Consider the following 19,506-nt stretch of genomic DNA (forward strand, 5'->3'; position numbering starts at 1 on the left):
TCTGCCTGTGCACGTCAGCGGAAGCATTCAATGTATAGGTCCAGACTGTCATTTCAACCCTCAGGAGGAGTCCATGTGGAGTTCTTCTTCTTGTGCTGTTGGTGGGAGGGTATCTGTGTATCAGTGCGCTGTTCAGTGTTGTCCTGAAAGTATTCTTTGAATCGGAGACGGCGAAAGTAGGCTTCCAGATTGCTGCAGAACTGTATCATGTTGGTGGAGGTGGCAGGGCAGAAAGAGAGTCCCCGAGATAGGACAGACTTTTCTTCTGGGCTGAGTGTGTAGTTGGATAGATTGACGATATTGCTGGGTGGGTTCGGGGTACCACGGTTGTGGCCTCATGAGGCAGGTACGAGTTTAGACAGCTTACAGTCGAGATGAGAGTGGGATACACAGAGGGCCCTGCCCCAATGGCTGATGTACATACAGGGCCCTGCCTCACCTAACCACCAGCGCTCACAGGCGCAATGGCAGTAGTGGGGTCATATAGGCAACTGCCCTCAGTTGCCACCAGGGGTCACTGCAGCGATGCTACGGGGGATACATGCCAGGCATTGCTGCCCCTCGCCACCAGGAGTCACTGCTCCTCCAAGAAGGCACCTACAGGACACTCCCGTGCCTGGCCAGCAGGGGTCACTATCACTGGAGAGGGGCTATGGGGAAGCAGAGAAAGAGCCACTAACTGCAGTAGGGAAAATCATAATCTACCAGGGAGAAAGAACGGACTCTGCTAGGACATCGCACCAACTCCGGCCAGGCTGGATACCAGCAATTCGGGGCTGGAGCAGCTCCAGCGAGAGGCTGGGCGGAGACAGGTGACCTCGGTTTCTGCGCTGAGCAGGCTGCTTTGGCAGCGAGGAGGGACAGGGAACCCCCCCGGCCAGGGTCTTGCTGCCCAAGGAGGGGGAGATCTGCGGCACTCTTTGGAGTAGCTGGTTCAGCAGCCGTGAGCCACACGCTTCTCCCTGCCTGAGCTCTCCAGGAGCACATTACGCACAGGTGTGCGCTGGATGTAGGCACCAGTGTAACAACAGGGCCAGATTCTGCTGAGTGCTGCCTGCGAGAAACAGGGGCAGAGTCAGACGGGCAGATGGGGGCAGGAGATGACAGAGCCAGCGGCCATGAGCTGAACCCATCACAAATCCACCCTGTGACATCACCATCCATCCCTGCAGCTCTCCATCTGTCCCGCTGTCCATCCAACCCTCAACCCCCCATCCGTCCCCAATGTATGCCACACACCCTCCTTCACCCATCTGCCTCACACACTCATCTCTTTCCTCATGCATCCTGCTTTCCCTCTGATTATCCCTGCAGTGCCCAGCACAAGGACGCATAGTGGACCCATGGCTTTTGGGCCATGCAGTAATGGAGCTAGCGGGTGATAAGGGGCATCTCTAATCCCAGCCCCACTTCTCCTCTGCCCAAAGCCATGACCGTGAGCCCACCCCTCTCACTCTCAGACCTCACAGCCCCTAAGACATGACTGGCCACTCACATTGTGACCCAGTTACAGCAGTGAGGTCTTCCCAAAGATAGGGGGTGGGAGGAGCAATCCCCTTATCCTGGCAGGCAGGACACATCCTTCCCAGTATGGCAGAGACCCTGCCCGTGGGCAGACAGACCCAGCTGAGTCCATAGGAGACTGGGGGAGGGGGCGCAGAGGAAGAGAATGCAGGCAACTGAACATGACAGGTGTCCATGAAAGGAGAGAGAGAGTGTTTGAGTGAAAGTTGGCCAACACAGAGAGAGAAACCTAGGAGGACAAAAGAAATTCAGAACAGGGAGTCACCCTCATGGATCCAACTTTCTGCTAGGGAGCACACACCACTCCTGGCCAGAGAGATGATCAGCCCTCGCAAATGGCAACATAATCTCCCTTGAAACCACAGCTAGTCCAGAAACCCGCACCCAGGTAACGGGAAGTCCCTGCCTGGAGCCAGGAGGGCTGTGACCACAGTCCTTCCCAAACCAGATATACATCTCACCGACAGAGACGATTACTCTCGTCCCAGTTGGGCAGGTCTTGCCTGGCATCAACACGATTCATGCCGTCACTGCTCTCGATCACTTTCCATCTCACCTCAGGGCTGGACTCCATCCCCGCGACTTCTTTTCCCTTGATATGAAACACAACACAAGAGGAAAAGAGAAAGCAATGGTGGTGAGGCTTCTCTTCTCGCTACTACCGCACCCCAGGGCTTAGGCTTCAACCCTCCTCCCATTCTGCCATCATAGCTACAATTAGAAATCTGAGTCCAGGGCTCACACCTGGTTGTCTCCCCAATCCTTGGCGCTGTCCAGCATGTCTCCCTCCACAGAAGTCACCTGGCCTCATCTTAGACTCCATCTTCATATTGCTCTTCTCCTTCCCAGAGCTCCTGCTCTGCTCCTCAGACCTGTCTGTCCTCAGCTCTGCAGGCAGAGGGGAAGGGGCATGATGGGAATACACACGCCCCATTCCAGACACCACACAGCATCCACAGGGCTACCAAAACACCTCATCTTTGGCCAAAACCACACCTCACCCCGAGGGAGCAAAAAGTCTTTGTGAGCACAGCATACAAGAAGACAGGAAAAGATTAACACCCACAGCCAGCCCAGCCAAAGTGGGAGGTTCCTCACCTTCCCGGCCACAGGTCCATGGGGCTCATGGCTGGAGAAGTTTGGTGGGCTGTGGGGGTCCCTGAAGAACTAGCTCAGCATGTGAATGACTGGGATGTATGTGGGGGCCTGACTGTGGGTTGGGGTGTCCAGGAGGACCTAAGGGAAGGGAATAGGGGGATTAGGGATAGAGGAGAGTGGCATTAGCAAGGTGCATTGTGGGAATGTGGGATTTAGAGAGCCCAGAGTGGATGGGTGTCGGTGGTTGGACGACCCCACAGTGGTTGAAAAGGAGAACCTGGCAGGTCTGGGTGTAGCAGAGATTGAAGATGAGGAACCTCACACCCTGGGGATGGACTGTGGGAGTGGGGGGATGGGAAAGTGGGGCCTAGCAATGAGAAATGGGTTGGAGGCAATTAGGGGTGGGGCGCTGAGGACAGGGATGGGGGGAGGAGGAGGAAGGGGATGTGGGGTGCTGAGGATGGGAAGGAAGGTGTTGGGGGTGGGGCGAGAGGAGGAGGTCAGTGTCGGGGTGCTGAGGACGGAGGGGGAGGAGAAGGTCGGGGGTGAAGGGGAAGGCCAGGTAGAGTGTACACGATGGGGGAGGGGATGCTGGGGGCTGAGGGATCCCCACAGATGGGGGTGGGGCTGGCAAGATGGTCACAACAGATGGGGACACACTGGGGGGCAGGTTGGGGGGCCTTGAAGGGGCTGCTGGGGCCCTACAGAGGGAGAGGAGGGGGCGGTGCTGGCAGAAGAGTCACAGTCAATGGGGGGGACACCGGGGTGCAGGTTGGGGGAGGTTGAAGGTCCCGCGGCCCCAGGCTGCCGCTTGTGGGCTGCTCCCAGGCAGCTTAGCGCCTCCCCTGCTGCTGCCCAGTCCCAGCGGGGGGAAGGGGGTGAAGCCCTTTCACTCCGCGCTGCCTCTGCCCTGTGCCCCTCGCACCCGGCTCCCAAGGGCCCGGGGCTGCTCCCGGGGCAGGGGCTGGGCCTGGCGCCTGGAACTGGGTGTCTGAGCCCCCGGCCCCCCCGTGCGGAGCCGCCACGGCCCGGCCCCGCCCGCCGGCTACCCCCGAGCCCGCGTCCCCCCAGCAGCGCCGGGGCGGGTCCCACTGGTGCCCCCCCCCCGGCTCCCCGTGGCGGAGGGGCGGAGGCAGCGAAGCCTCGGGGCGAGGGAACCAGGCCCGCACCCCACGCGCCGAGTCTCTGTCTCGCGCTCTCTCCGCCAATCAGGGAGCGGGGAGGGGCGCGGCGACATGACGAGCTACGGCCTCCAATAGAGGCCGCGTGTGAGTGGGAGAACTACGCTTCCCAGTGTGCACCGGGAGGGGGCCCGTTGCCTGAGCAACCGTTCGCCACTTCCGCTCTGAGACGAGCCAGGAACTACAACTCCCAGCCTGCCCCGGGGCGCTTCCGTCCTCTCGAGCCCAGGTGAGGGCGGGTCCTTGGGTCAACCTGACACCTCCTCCCCTCCCACAACTCCTCATCGCCCCGCCCCCCAGAGAGCCCCGCCCCCCGTGCAGTGTATTAACCTGCTCCGCGTGGAACGTGCCGCGCCGCTTCGCCCCTTTCACCCCCCGCACAAAGCAGCTGATCGGGGCGGGGGAGGGAGCGGGAGCGCGAGGTGGAGGTGGCGGAGGCCGAGGACCGGGGGGGGGGGGGCAGGTCAGTGCCGGGTCTGTCTCTGCCCGGTGACTTGGTACATTTGTCTGCACCGCGGGGATGTTCCCAGCGCCCCTTGTTCGCTGGGGCTTTAACCCCCCGTCTGGGTGTGAGCTGGTTTCTGGGTGTGTCCGATGAGCCTTGTAACCGGCTCCTTGTCACTCCCCGAACTCCCGCTGTGCCCGGCCACCCAGCCCCGTCCTCCTCCCTCGGGTGAGCCCGGCTTTAAACCCCCTGCAGTGCCAGTGTCACCCGCAGACAAACCTGCCACTGAACCGAATTAATCCTCCCCATTCCCCGAACTCCGCCCTCCCCCCAAAGCCCTGCCCCTGCCACCTCCTCCTGGGGTCCTGCCCCCACACTGCCCCTACCCCCGACGTCCTGGCCTCACATCACCTGTTCCCCTAATCCCTGCCCCATTCCCCAAAGCCCTGCCCCTGCCCCCTCCTCCTGGGGTCCTGCCCCCACCCTGCCCCTACCCCCTCCTCCTGGGGTCCTGCCCCCTCCTCCTGGGGGGCACACTGCCCTGCCCCCTCCTCCTGGGGTCCTGCCCCCACACTGCCCCTACCCCCTCCTCCTGGGGTCCTGCCCCCACACTGCCCCTACCCCCCACGTCCTGGCCTCACACCACCTGTTCCCCTAATCCCTGCCCCATTCCCCAAAGCCCTGCCCCTGCCCCCTCCTCCTGGGGTCCTGCCCCCACCTTGCCCCTACCCCCGACGTCCTGGGGTCCTGCCCTCACACTGCCCCTGCCCCCTCCTCCTGGGGTCCTGCCCCCACACTGCCCCTACCCCCTCCTCCTGGGGTCCTGCCCCCACCCTGCCTCTACCCCCTCCTCCTGGGGTCCTGCCCCCACACTGCCCCTACCCCCGACGTCCTGGGGTCCTGCCCCCACACTGCCCCTACCCCCTCCTCCTGGGGTCCTGCCCCCACACTGCCCCTACCCCCGATGTCCTGGCCTCACATCACCTGTTCCCCTAATCCCTGCCCCATTCCCTAAAGCCCTGCCCCCGTCCCCCTGAGGTCCTGCCCCCACACTGCCCCTAACCCCGACAATCTGGGCTCACATCACCTGTTCCCCCTAATCCCTGCCCCATTCCCCAAAGCCCTGCCCCTTCCTCTAAGGCACCGCCTTCGCTTTGCCCCTTTTCCCCAATACCCCACCCTAACTCTGCCCCTTCCCCCAAATCCACACTCCAGCATTGCCCCTCCCCAATACACCCCTCCCCTGCACCCTTTTCCCAAGGACCCACCCCCGCCCTCACATTGCCCCTTCTCCAGAGTTCCTGCCCTTCAGCTTCCCTTTCCCCCCGAGAGCCTGACCCTGCACTGCCCCTTCCCCCTGAGACCTCTGCCCCTGCACCACCCATTCACCCGGGACCCCGCCCTCACATTGCTCTGAGACCCCGCCCCTGCACCGCCCATTCACCTGGAACCCCACTCCCACATTGCCCCAAGCAGGGGCTATCTCTAGCAATTTCGCCGCCCCAATCACAGTGGCACGCCGCGGGGGGCCCTCTGCCACTCGCCAGTCCTGCGGCTCTGCTGGACCTCCCGCAGGCATGCCTGCAGATGCTCCACCGGAGCCACGGGACCAGCGGACCCTCCGCAGGCACGCCTGCGGGAGGTCCACCGGAGCTGCCTGCCACCCTCCTGGCAACCAGCAGAGCGCCCCCTGTGGCGTACCGCCCCAAGCACGCGCTTGGCATGCTGTGGCCTGGAGCCGGCCCTGGCCCAAAGGCCCTGCCCCTGCACCACCCGTTCCCCCTGAGATCCCGCCCCTACACCACCCATTCACCCGGGACTCCGCCCTCACATTGCCCTGAGACCCTGCCCCTACACCACCCCTTCCCCCTGAGACCCCGCCCCTACACCACCCATTCACCCGGGACTCCGCCCTCACATAGCCCTGAGACCCCGCCCCTACACCGCCCCTTCCCCCTGAGACCCCACCGCTACATCACCCATTCACCCGAGACCCTGTGCTCGCATTGCCCTGAAACCCTGCCCCTGCACTGCTCCTTCCCCGAGACCCCGCCCCTACACCACCCATTCCCCCGAGATCCTGCCCTCCCACTGCTCCTTCTCCTGGGACCCCGCCCCTGCACCACCCATTCACCTGAGACCCCGCCCTCACATTGCCCCAAGACCCCACCCTCCCACTGCTCCTTCTCCCGAGACCCCACCCCTGCACTGCCCCTTCCCCTGAGGACCCCCCCTTGCACTGCCCCTTGCCCCGAGGCCCCACCCCTGCACCATCCAGTGACCCAGGAGCAGGCCAGACCTGGGAGCGGGGAGGCAGAAACATGCTTTGCTCTGCCACAGACTTCCTGGATGTCCTTGGGCACATCACTCAGCCTCTCTGGGCCTCAGTTCTCCCATCTGGAAAATGGGGCTGGTGGTGCTTCCTACCCTTGCACGAGCCTGGGAGGAGAATTACCCTGCGAATTAGGAAGATGCTCGGATCCTGGAGTAACGGGGGAGGGGCTCAGGGGGAGCATACCTCCTGACCCTGGCTGGGCGCCCCCGGTCCCTCGTAGCAGGGGGCTGTGCAGGAGGGTCTCCTTGCAACCATGAGTGGGTGTCTGGTGGGTGCTGTCATCTCTGCCAGAGACCCCCTAGAATCTCACTAGCTTCCTCTGCATGCGGGGAGGGGCTCCTACTTTCTGACTTCGGGGGAGATTCTATGATGTCAGAGCCCGTGGGGGGAGGGTTTTGAATCACGAATCTGGAGTGGCAGGGCAAGCCCCTCCCCCAGTCAGATTCCACTAGGGGGCTGGGCTGGGACCTCTAGGGAGGGAGACCCAGGAAAAAACAGCCGCCACTATGGAACCCAGGAGTCCTGGCTCCCAGTCCCCCTACTCTCACCTCTAGACCCACCTCTGCTCCCAGAGCCAGGGATAGAGCCCAACCCCCACCTACTCTGACCATTAGACCCCACTCCCCTTTTAGGCTCACTGCCTCTTCTATCCACGCAGCCCACCTGTCCATCCTTTTGCTGCAGGTTTCTGGGGTGTCACCCCTGCTCTGCACTCCCTCAGTGCAACCCAAGGCCTTTCCTCCCACCAACCACATTTCCTCTTCCCCCTTGTGCTGGATCATCTGCTTGCCCCCCTGCCTCTTGCGGTACACTGTGCAGCATGGCTGGGGATTGTGCAGTGGCCCAGCACCAGGCAAGGCAGAACATAAACCACAGGCCCTGCCCTGCCCTGCCCCACCGCACCCCACCCCACCCCACCAGATCTGCCTTCCAGGTGCATTGGAGCCCAGCGCCCTGCACCTGTGCCCTCCTGCCCCACAAGGGGTGAGCTGCAGTCCCCACCATGCTCTGCAGAGGGGAGAAGGGTCAAGCCAACCAGCCCATTTAGGATGGGGGAATCAACACCCTTTTTTCTGCACAGCCACTGACCATCAGCAGGATTCCTCCTTCTCCTCCCTCCTGTGCCTCAGTGTGACTAAATCTCTGCACCTAGACAGCCGGTCCATCCGCTGCACCTCAATCCCCCATGCCTGAGCCTCCCTGCCAAAATCCTGCACCTGGTTCCATAGAATTAAGTCTCACATCTCGCTGGGAACTCGACTTCTTGTGCTCAGAGAGTTTCGGCCCCCGTCAGTAGATGACCTGAGTCTGAGAAACACAGTGTCTGTCTTCTCTAAAGAAGTACTTGGAGAGGTTTTTCTTGTGTGACCCTGTGCCCTAATGGATAAGGCATCTGACTTTGCATCAGGTGATTGAGCGTTTGAGTCCCTTCATGGTTGTGCTTGTGCAGTTTTACCATTGTGCTAAAAGTCCTGCTTCCTTTAGAGCTGGAACCTCTTCTTGGCCGCTCAGACCCATGCTCTGGCTTCAGCTAGAGCCCTGGGAAGGAGTTGGAGGATGAGGGTCACAAAGGCTGGGGCAGGAGCCCCAGGTCCTTCCAGTCTAGCCTTTGCTGTTCCTGACTTGCCAAAGAAACTGGGCAGCTGCCTAGGCTGGCGTGTAGAGCAGTTTCCCTCTTCCAAATGTGCACCTGTCCCTGTATTTGAGGGGGCTTGGTAAACAGCACCTTGGGGGCCTGAGTGTTTCTCTGCTTCTCGCCAGGCGGGGGAAAGCCTCTTGGGGTAAAATCTCCTGCCCCATTGCAAAAGTGAGCACTGTGAGTGGGAACAGACAGAGGCCACACCAGGGGGCTGGTCCTGCTTTCCTACCTTCTTCTGATGTTGGCCACAGAGCATCAGCAGCCGCCCTGCATGATGGTCTGCGGGTCGCCTTCAGTGGGTGTTTGGCATGGCAGGGAGCAGGCTGGCTAGGGGTCTTTGTCGCTGTCTGCTGGCCATACATAGGTGAGTCTGTGCTTGAAAGCAGGGACACAGGAGACTCAAGACAAGAGGGTGAGAAAGACTGAGAAAGGACCTATGAAGACAGCACACACTACAGGGACAGTGCCTGGTGAAGGGATGTGGAGACACCAAGTTGCCCCATTTTTCCTGGTGCCCTACGCTCCGTACTGCTCCAGCCTGATCCCCCGGCTGTCTGACCTGGCCAGGAAAGCTGCCCCTGCTCTGCCTCTGCCACAAAGCCCCCACCCCTGCTCTGCCCCCATGCCACCTCTTCCCACCCCTGCTCCACTCCATTCCCCCCCCCACACACTCCGCCCCTTCCCCTGAGCTACATCCCAGTGGACTGCAGGAGGGATCAGTCTCATCCTGCACTCACCGGGCGGCGGGAAGTGGAACGACCTGGCCCCATCCTGCTCTGCTCCACCAGCTCCCAGCTGCGGCGCTGTTGAGTGCTGGGGGGCGTTTCCCCCCACCGCCCAAGTTCCAAGTCTGGGAGCAGAGTGCAGCAGGCTGGGGCCGGATCACTCCACTTCCTGCCACCCCATGAGTGTGGGGTCTGGCCTGCCCTGCAATTACCGGGCGGCGGGAAGTGGAGTGACCTGGCCCCAGCCTGCCAGCTCGGACTCGGGGACAGGGTGCTGTGTAGGGCACCAAAATGTCTAGGGACAACCCTGAATAGATCATTTTTCCACAGGGACCAATGGCTGTTAGAATAGAGATATTCAGCCTGCTTGTACAGGCCTAGACTTTAAGAATTTAGGTGTATTTTTATCACTTAGCCAGTGACAGGGGTATAAAACAAAGAACCAAAATCCCAGTCTGCCTGTGTCTGGGCCTTCTCTCCCTAGGAGAGTCTGAGCCCTTGTTCGTAGGTGTCATAAACAGATAGTTAAGGGTTAATGTCTCTTTTACCTGTAAAGGGTTAAGAAGCTCCATAAACCTGGCTGACACCTGACCAGAGGACCAATAGAGGGACAAGATACTATCAAATCTTGGTGGAGGGAAGTCTTTGTTTGTGCTCTTTGTTTTGGGGGTTGTTCGCTCTTGGGACTAAGAGGGATGAGACGTCCATCCAGGCTCTCCAAATCTTTCTGAATCAGTCTCTCATGTTTCAAACTTGTAAGTAATTAGCCAGGCAAGGCGTTAGTCTTATTTTTGTTTTCTCAACTTGTAAATGATCCTTGTTTGCTGAGAGGATTTTACCTCTGCTTGCTGTAACTTTGAACCTAAGGCTAGATGGGTTTCCTCTGGGCTATATAAATCTGAGTACCCTGTAAAGTATTTTCCATCCTGATTTTACAGAGATGATTTTTATCTTTCTTTCTTTAATTAAAAGTTTTTCTTTTAAGAACCGGATTGAATTTTCCTTGTTTTAAGATCCAAGGGGATTGGGTCTGGACTCACCAGGGACTGGTGGGGGGAAAGGAGGGGGGATGGTTAATTTCTCCTTGTTTTAAGATCCAAGGGGTTTGGATCTGTGTCCACCAGGGAATTGGTGAAGCCTCTCAAGGCTGCCCAGGGAGGGGAATGTTTTGGGGGGACGGGGAGTGATCCAGACACTAACTTCTGGTTGGTGGCAGTGTTACCAGATCTAAGCTAGTAATTAAGCTTAGAAGGGTCCATGCAGGTCCCCCACATCTGTACCCTAAAGTTCAGAATGGGGAAAAGACCTGAACAGTAGGCTAAGGCATTTGGCTAAGCAGCACGGGCAGCCATACACTGGGAAGTGAATGGTCACATCCTCACCTCCCAAACCCATCACACTGAGCTAAGGTGGGGTTGGGCTGTTAGGAAGACGATCCTGTCCCAATAGTGCCCATCACCACCAGATAAAGAAACAGATCTTAAGGGAGCATCCGGTCTGGCAAGAAATCCTCTCTCAATCGCTGTGGTTGTGAAACCCTCATTTCTGTAGGGTTTATCTTTATGGCCCCCGCTTTTCTGTTGTCAATCTGTCTGGTCCTCTAACTGTTTCTGTCTGCTGCAGAATTAATTTTTCTGGGTGTAAGTTAATTAGAGGAGTGGGATGTAATTGGTTAGAGAATTCTGTTACAATAGGTTAGAATTGGTTAATTACAGTTCAGTAAAATGATTGGTTAAGGTCTTGCTGAGAATATTACTGTATAAACTGGGGTCAAACAGGCAGTGGACGGGGAAATTGGAATTATGCTTGCTAACGGAGGGTGGGAATAAGGAACGGGGAACAGGGACACAGACAAGGCTCTGCAGTGTCGGAGCTGGGAAGGGGGATGTGGGGTAAACACTCTGCAGTGTCAGAGCTCATAGACTCATAGACTTTAAGGTCAGAAGGGACCATTATGATCGTCTAGTCCGACCTCCTGCACAACGCAGGCCCCAGACTGTCACCTACCCACTCCTGTAACAAACCCCTGACCTATGTCTGAGCTATTGAAGTCCTCAACTCGTTGTTTAAAGACTTCAAGGTGCAGAGAATCCTCCAGCAAGTGACCCGTGCCCTATGCTGCAGAGAAAGGTGAAAACCCCCCAGGATCTCTGCCAATCTGCCCTGGAGGAAAATTCCTTCCTGACCCCAAATATGGTGATCAGCTAAACCCTGAGCATGTGGGCAAGACTCACCAGCCAGCACCCAGGAAAGAATTGTCTGTAGGGATGTGGAGTAAACGCTCTGTGGTGTCAGAGCTGGGAAGGGAACAGACTCTGTCAGTGTATAGAGATCAGCCTGACTGGTGTGAAGGGCTTTGGAATCTGCTTGCTTGGAAACTCACCCCAGTAAACATCCCTTTGTCTGTGCTTCGGGCTTCTGGTCTTTTGCTGCTTGCTGTCTGTGTGACAAGAGCCAGGGAAGTGGGCAGGGGAAGGGAAAGCCCTCTAACAATGGCTCCTTGCTCCTTTCCCTTCAGGCTCAGGGGTCAAGGATGGGCAGGATTCCAGGCTCTGCTTGAGAGATCCTGGCACAGGGGCTGGTGGGGGAGAAAGGATTGTAGATTCTGATCTGCGCTCTGGAGAGGAGGTAATAAGTGAAGGGGGCATTTTTGATTCCTACCCTGCTTCAATGTCCCCAGGGCTAGAATTCTACTTTCCATAGGGCCAAATGAGGGGGTGAAGCCATTTGGTTTATGAAAACCAGTGTTCTAGGTGAGGCTTAAACTCACAACCTCAGCAAAGCTCCTTTCAGCACTGCCCTATAAGTACTGTGTGCTAACCAATTATGCCACTGGAGCACCTGGTAATTTTTATTCTCCCTAGGTTAATAAAGGCAAGGAGTGACCCCAAAACATTCTCAGTGAGGTTGAGAGCAGGTAGCGATAAGCATTGTACTTGGTGGGGTGGATTCTTCTTAAGGCTTCCAGGCACCATTTCACTCTTTTGTTCGTCCCTGTGTAATAACAGGGCTGATTAAGACTCACTGTAGAGTCTTGCTGCAGACCAAGAGATCTGAAATCACTGATCACCAGGTCTAAGCATTAGTCCTGCTTTGGGACAGTGTCTCTCATCCAAGAAACTGCCGAGTCTGCGCTAGCAGTGAGGCTCCCTCACTAACTGCTGAAATCAGGGAGAGCTGTGTGAAGTGCAGGGCCCCAGGGGTGCCTGAACAGGGGCGAACAACACCCCAGGACTTTTAAAAATGGGAGGGCTCTGCCTTGCCACTATGTAATGACCGTAAGGGTGAGTGAGGGTGGGGAGGGGGCCGAGAGCAGTGAGCAGGAGGAGGGGTCTTGGGGGAAGAGGCAGCGTAGGAGTGGAGGTGAGCTTGGGCAGGGGGCTGGTGGGTGCAGGGAGAGGGCTGCCTGCAGCAAGTAATGGTGGTGGGGGCATGCAGGGGAACTGCTCCCTGTCCCAGCTCACCTCTGCTCTGTCTTCTCCCCCGAGCACGCTGCCCCTGCTCTAATTCTCCTCCCCTTCCAGGCTTGCCGCACTAAACAGCTGATTGGCACCGCAAGTCTGGGAGGCGGGAGAAGTTGAGCAGCGCCAGCATGCTCAGGGGAGAAGGCAGAGCGGAGGTGAGCTGGGGTGGGGAGCTGCTGCAGGGGGGGCTGCCTGGCTCTTTGCCATGAACCCTGCCCCTGCTCCGCCCAAGCCCTGCCCCCCCGCCCCTGCACTCACTGCATGGTCCACTCCTCTGGCTCCCAGCCATGCTGCCGGCGAGTGCTGTGGGGCGGTTCCCCCCTTTCCCCAAACTTGGGAGCCAGGGGAGCAGAGCAGGCTGAGGCCCCAGGCCTGCGTGGGGGGAAGCAGAGGGGGGCTGGTCCCAGGCCTCTGTGGGGGACAGGGGGCTGGCTGCTTCCTGCAGGAAGTGGAGTGACCCGGCCCCAGCCTGCTATTGCACAATCCCCAGCCATGCCGCACAGCATGCCCCAAGAGGGAGTGGGGTGCCAAGCTGATGATCCAGCACGAGGGGGTCATTCTCATTGGTAGCTGTCCAGTGGCAGTGAGTTCAACAGGCCTTGGCACATGCTGTGTGGGGCAGGAGGTCCTTGTATTTGGAGCAGTGGGAGTGAACTGCGTGCAGTTGTGTCTCTGAGCACAACTGTGAATGTTATGGTGTGTGTGGGGGGGTTATTGTGAATGTGGCTGGGGGTGTGAATGTTTCTCTCTTTGGGGGTTGGACTAACATGTCCCTCTGGGTATGTTGTGTGTGAGTGTTCTTGGGATTGTGTGAGTCCCTTTGTGTGTGTGTGTGTCACTTGCTGCAGAATACAAAATCCTGCAAAGCCATTTCCTACTGGTTAGCACAGTAACACACTGATACAGTGTCACAGATGCACACACACACAGAGCAGGGCTCAGCAGAGAGCAGCAGGGACACACACGTCTCCCCTGGGCCAGCTTGGACAATTGTCCATCACTACTCGGCACAGTGCTGGTGCCCCCACACGGGGGTGGGCAGTGACCGGGCAGAGAGGGCAGATGTGCTGGATCTGTAAAAGCAGCAAAGAGTCCTGTGGCACCTTATAGACCAACAGATGTATTGGAGCATGAGCTTTCGTGCGTGAATTCCCACTTTGTCGGCTAGATTCAGAAGGAAGCACTTTGGGAAAATCAGTCAAGGCCCTTAGCAGAGCTGGGACACAGACCCAGTGACCCCTGCACCACCTGGGAGGGCAGTGGGGTTTAGTGGTCAAAGCAGGGAGGGGCTGGACACCAGGACCCCTAGGTTCTATCCTTAGCTCTGGAAGTGGAAGAGGTCTAGAGCAGGGGGACTGGGATCCAGGACTCCTGGGTTCCATAGGGGAGACTGTTTTTCCCTGTGCTTCCCTCCCTCGAGAGCCCAGCCCAGCCCAGCCCCCTAGTGGAGACTGAGCAGGAGTGGGGGCAGTTGTTCTTCCACTCTGAAGTTATGATTCAAACTCCTCCCCCAGGGACTGTGACATCACAGAATCCACCCCCCACCACCACCACCACAAAGAAAACTAGTGGGATTAGGAGGGTTCTAGCTGCAGACACCCCTGGTCATTGCAAAAAGCCCCCAAATCTCTTGCACCCACAAAACACCCTCTCAGGATATACACCCCCTGCTAGGACAGGACCTCTTGCTCCCACCCCTTTTCTTATCACCACAAGCTGCTCCCAGCCAGGCACCACACCCCATTCACACACCTTTTGTCACTACGTAGCTCAGTGGCAATCACTGCCCCGAAGTGACTCCGGTGCAGGTACTCACTACACAAACTCCCCACACCGGATTCTGTCCACACACAGAGAATTCTCTCTGCCCGGCTCCTTCGGTTCATCTCGCTGCTCTCCCTACTGCCGCCAGACACTGCTCATCTGCATAACCCCGCCCACGGACACGTGACACCTTCTGTCCTGCTGGTTTCAAGGGAGTGAGTTGCCCTTGGGGAGTGAGCAGGTCACAGCACATCACAGCCCCAGTGCACGTCACAGCTCCAGCCAGGGCCGGCTCCAGGCACCAGATCAGCAAGCAGGTGCTTGGGGCGGCCAAGGGGAAGGGGCGGCATGTCGGGCTCTTTGGCAGCAATTCGGCAGCAGGTCCCTCGGTCTCTCTCGGAGGGAAGGACCTGCCACCGAATTGCCACTGAAGAAAAAGGCGGCACAGTGGAGCAGCCGCCGATTGTGATCGTGGGTTGTTTTTTTTCCCTCGCCGCTTGGGGTGGCAAAAACCCAGCCCTGGCCCCAGCACATGTCACAGCCCCAGCACACGTCATAGCACGTCACAGCCAGGGGCAGGGAGATATTGGGGGAGGGGATGAGGGGAGAATGGGAGAGGGAGAGACCCAGCCTCATAGACCCATAGGAGCAGGAGATATTGGGGGAGGGGATGAGGGGAGGGAGAGACCCAGCCCCATAGACCCATAGGGGCAGGAGATATTGGGGTCAGGAGGAGAGGAGATGGGGTTGGCAGAGACCCAGCCTGAGGTGCAGGGAAAATGGGGTTTGGTGGAGGGACAAGGGGAATAGAAGAGACGTGTGGAGTGGTGAGATGTTGGTCCAGGGAAACTGAGTCACTCCCAGGACATGCTGTGCAGGGGGGAGCACAGGGGCAGGGAGAGAGACCCAGCCCCACAGAGCCCAAGAGGGATATTGGGGGCAGGGGAGGGGATGGAGGGATGGGAGACCCAGGGCTATAGAACTCCCCTGGCTCCTAAGTTTGGGGGGAGGGGGGAACCACCCCACAGCACTCACTGGCTGCATGGCTGGGAACCAGGGGAGTGGACCAGGCTGGGGCTGGGTCACTCCACTTACCATGCAGTGAGTGCAGGGGTGGGAGGGCAGGACTGGGGCGGAGCAGGGGCAGGGGCCATGGGGAAGAGCCAGGCACCCCCACTACAGCAGCTCCCCACCCCAGCTCCCCACTGCTCCGGCTTCTCCCCTGAGCATGCCGGCACTGCTCCACTTCTCCTGCCTCCCAGGCTTGTGGTGCCAATCAGCTGTTTAGTGCAGCCAGCCTGGGAGGGGAGGAGAATTAGAGTAGGGGTGGCATGCTCAGGGGAGAAGATGGAGCAGGGATGAGCTGGGACAGGGAGCAGTTCACCTGCACACACATCCCCGCATTACTTGGTGCAGGCAGCCCTCCCCCCACACCTCCCCCCAGCCCCCTGCCCCAGCTCACCTCCACTCCACTGCCTCCTCTGAGTGTGCTTTTTGGTGCCCCCAACCACTTGGCACCCTAGGCAGCCAACTAGTTCACCTAGTGGTTGCACCGGTCCTGGACACTGCCTATCAGCAGGATTCCTCCTCCTCCTCCTCAGTGAGATTAAATCTCCACACCTAGACAGCCGGTCCATCTGCTGCACCACAATCCCCCATGCCTGAGACCCCCTGCCAAAGCCCTGCACCTGGCTCCAGAGAATTAAGTCTCACATCTCTCTGGGAACTCGACTTCTTGTGCTCAGAGAGTCTCGGCCCCTCTCAGTAGCTGACCTGAGAAACACAGTGTCTGCAAAAGCAGCAAAGAGTCATGTTGCACCTTATAGACTAACAGACATATTGGAGCATGAGCTTCCGTGGGTGAATCCCCACTTTGTCAGATGTATCAGTGTCTGTCTTTTCCAAAGAAGTGCCTGGAGGGCCTTTTCTTATGTGGCCTAATGGATAAAGCATCTGACTTCAGATCAGGGAATTGAGGGTTTGAGTCCCTTCATGGTTGTGCTTGTCCAGTTTTACCTTTGGGCTAAAAGTCCTGCTCCCTTCAGGGCTGGAACCTCTTCTTGGCCGCTCAGGCCAATGTTCTGGCTTCAGCTAGAGCCCTGGGAAGGAGTTGGAGGATGGGTGTCACAAAGCCTGGGGCAGAAATCCCAGGTGCTTCCGGTCTAGCCTTTGCCATTCCTGACTTGCCAAAGAAAATGGGCGGCTGCCTGGGCTAGTGTGTAGAGCAGTTTCCCTCTTCCAAATGTGCACCTGTCGCTGTGCTTGAGGGGGTTTGCTACATAGCACCTTGGGAGCCTGGGTGTTTCTTTGCTTCTCACCAGCTGGGAAAAAGCCTCTTGGGGAAAAATCTCCTGCCTCACTGCAAAAGTGAGCACCTTGAGTGGGACCAGTCAGAGGCCCCACCATGGGGGCTGGCCCTGCTTTCCTACCATCTTGTGATGTTGGCCACAGAGCATCAGCAGCTGCCCCGTGTGCTGGTGACCTTCAGTGGGTGTTTGGCATGGCAGGGAGCAGCCTGGCTGGGTGTTTTTGTGCCTGTCTGAAGGCCACACATAGGCATGGTTCTGCTCTCCTCTAGCCCTGACCTCAGTTGCTCTGTGGCTTTTATGTCTTCCCTTGGAGCCGTCAGCACCAGCTGCCTCTGCTCTAGGTGCCCATAGGAGGAGAGGTGTGTGGGGTCACTTTTACAGATGCCCCTTCCCTGGTACTGCCATTGCTCAGCTGCACAGAGGAGTTTTCATCCCCAATCCCTGCCCAGCAGCCCTCTGGCACCATTCCTGAGGGCTGCCCTGCCTTACTTTCTTCCTACCATATTGGGAAAGACAGTTCTCATTATTAAAGGTCAGGTGGGCCAACTAGGGGCAGAAGCCCATTCTATGTTTTCCTACTGCAGAGCCCAAGATCAGTAACTTACCTTGGGTGCAAGCACTGCTGTGCTCCCAGAAAACAAGCCACCCCTGCACAAAGGGGAACGAAAGGGCCTGCTAAAGCCTGGGATTGAGCCAGGGACCTTTAGATTTTCAGTCTAATGCTCTCCCAACTGAGCTACTTTGGCAGCTGCAGTGCAGTATTTTGGCCTGTTGCTTCTCTGTCTGGGATGTTTTTGTCAGCAGTTGCACACAAAAAGGAGAGGAAAACAAACAACTGCTTCATACCCCCACCGGAGGAACCCTGCACCGTTAGCTGTGCTGAGTAATAAGTGGCTGTTCGCTGACAGGGCCTGTCCCTGAGCAGCTGGAACAGCAGCTGCTGCCTCCCCCTCAGCTCCAGGCTGTGGGAAATGCTCGTTGACTCGCTGCATGGGTGGATGCTGCTCCGTGCTCTGGAGAGCATCTGTATTGGTCTGTCAACCCCCCATCTTCACTGTGCCAGTGTGGTAAGGTCCCAAGTGCCCCCTCCGGCCTGGCAGCTGAGAGTCTGTGCAGACATCAACCCCCCCTGCCAGCCCCACAGGCAGCAGCAGCACCAGCCCCCCCCAGCACCACAGGGGCGCTCAATGCACTTCCTGTGGGGAAATGGCTCCTTGGCGTCCAGCTGCTAGAGTGAGAGCCAGGAGAGAGCAGTGTCTGGCTCACCGTGGGGGAGAGAAGAGACCTGATGAGTGCGGATCTCCCTCAGTCTCCCCCGCAATGCTGGTCAGTTGTATTGTCACTGTCATAGTCAGCGTTTCCCTTCAGGACTGGCCCTAGAGGGGTCTGGGGTCAAGGACAAATCCCCCCTTTCATCCCCAGGCCCTGCCCCCACCCCACCCCACCCCTTCCCCCAAGTCCCCACCCGTCCCATCTCTTCCCACCCTGCAACTTCCTGCCCCATTCCTCAACCACCCCCACCCTCTTCCCATCCCTGCTCATCCCCCTCCCCACCCAGTGCCTCCTACACCCCACTGAACAGCTGATCACTGGCAGGCGGGAGGTGCTGAAGGGGAAGAGGAGGAGCTTGTCAGCAAGGCCTGTAGTGGCTGGGGGGGGGGGGGAGCTGGCTGCCAGTGAGTCCTGAGCACCTATTTTTTTCTCTGTTGGTTGTGCAGCCCCATTGCTCTTATGGAGTCGCTGACTTGGCTTCCTTTGTACTCTAGAGAGAGGAGCAGAACCAGGGCTATGGCTCATCCATAGGGCACCAGGTGAGTGGCAGAGGCTTCAGGTGCTGAGAGTTTGCCTGACCCCCCCAGGGACACAGTGTGAGGTGGTGCCCCAGGCATCTCTATGAAAGGAGCAGAACAGGATTTACTTGGGGTGGGGAGAGAATTGAGTGTCTCAGGGGGTGATATAGATGTGTTGCCCGGGTGAGAGACTGGCCAAGACATAGGCCATGCTGTGAGCAGGATTCAAACCTGCACAGGGAAAACCTATTATACTTCAGCTCCCACATCTTAACCACTTGGCCATCATAGCTATGGGTGAAAAACTGCCCCACTGCCAGAGAAACTGGTAAAGAATCCCAATGCTCAGGTGTGAAGTCATCTGAACTACAGGATTCCCACCGCAAACCTGGCTCCCAAAGCACGGGGGGGATTTGGGGTTTGTTCTCTTTGCTTAGCCATGTGCAGTTACACAGAGAGCGCATTTAAAAGTCTCCCCTCCCACAGAGCGGGAATGGGAAACGATTTTCAACTTGAAGCCTGATGTAGGGTGACCAGACGTTCCGATTTTATCGGGACTGTCCTGATATTTTCTTGTTTGTCCCGCTTCCCGACCGATATTTGGTCAGGACCCTGGACGAATAACTTTGTCCTCTTCTCCAGCACACAGGCATAGTCTGGAGGGATACTTGCCCCCCTCCAACTCCGCCCCCTCATTCTCCCATTGGATCCCTCCCCAAATCCCGGCCCTGGCCCTGCCCCCAGCCCCACCCCCTCACTGCCCCATTGGATCCCTCCCCAAATCCTCGCCCTTGCCCTGCCTCTTCCCCAAGCACACAGCATTCTTCCTCCCTCCCAGGTTTGCACACGGGCCATGGCCATGGCCGGGAGCGCACTGCGGAAGCTGCTGCAGCCCTGCAGCCTGCGGGGCAGCGCAGTGGGGCTGGGGGCAGCGAGGAGCAGGCAGGGCCCAGGTGGACGGGGGGTGGAGACACAAGTGGGGCGGACACACTCCTGTCGGGAGCTGCCTGGTTCATCCCCTGCCTGGGAGCTGCAGGAGGGGCCCAGATCATGGCTCTGCTGCAGAGCTCGGAGCCCAGGCTGGGCCCAGGAGTGAGGGGATGGGGGATCTGGGGATGTAGCGGGGGTTGAAGCTGGTAGTTGGTTGGTGATGGGGCTGTGCCACTGCCGTTTGGCGGCGGGGGGGGGGGTCCTCTGGCTTATTTTTTTGCTCCGTTCTCTGCATCCCAATA

The 19,506-nt window shown here is 58.4% G+C and overlaps 1 protein-coding gene and 1 non-coding gene across 2 annotated transcripts in view; both read right to left on the reverse strand.

Annotated features, from left to right (window-relative positions):
* LOC127036605 (zinc finger protein 560-like) overlaps positions 1-19,506 on the reverse strand; it is an 813,726-nt gene that overhangs the window by 107,859 nt on the left and 686,361 nt on the right. The window lies entirely within an intron of this gene.
* Positions 17,158-17,230, reverse strand: TRNAF-GAA (transfer RNA phenylalanine (anticodon GAA)). Its single transcript has one exon. It is a non-coding gene; the product is annotated as a tRNA-Phe (tRNA).

Source organism: Gopherus flavomarginatus, chromosome 18 (genome assembly GCF_025201925.1).
Source record: "Gopherus flavomarginatus isolate rGopFla2 chromosome 18, rGopFla2.mat.asm, whole genome shotgun sequence".
Taxonomy (NCBI): domain Eukaryota; kingdom Metazoa; phylum Chordata; order Testudines; family Testudinidae; genus Gopherus; species Gopherus flavomarginatus.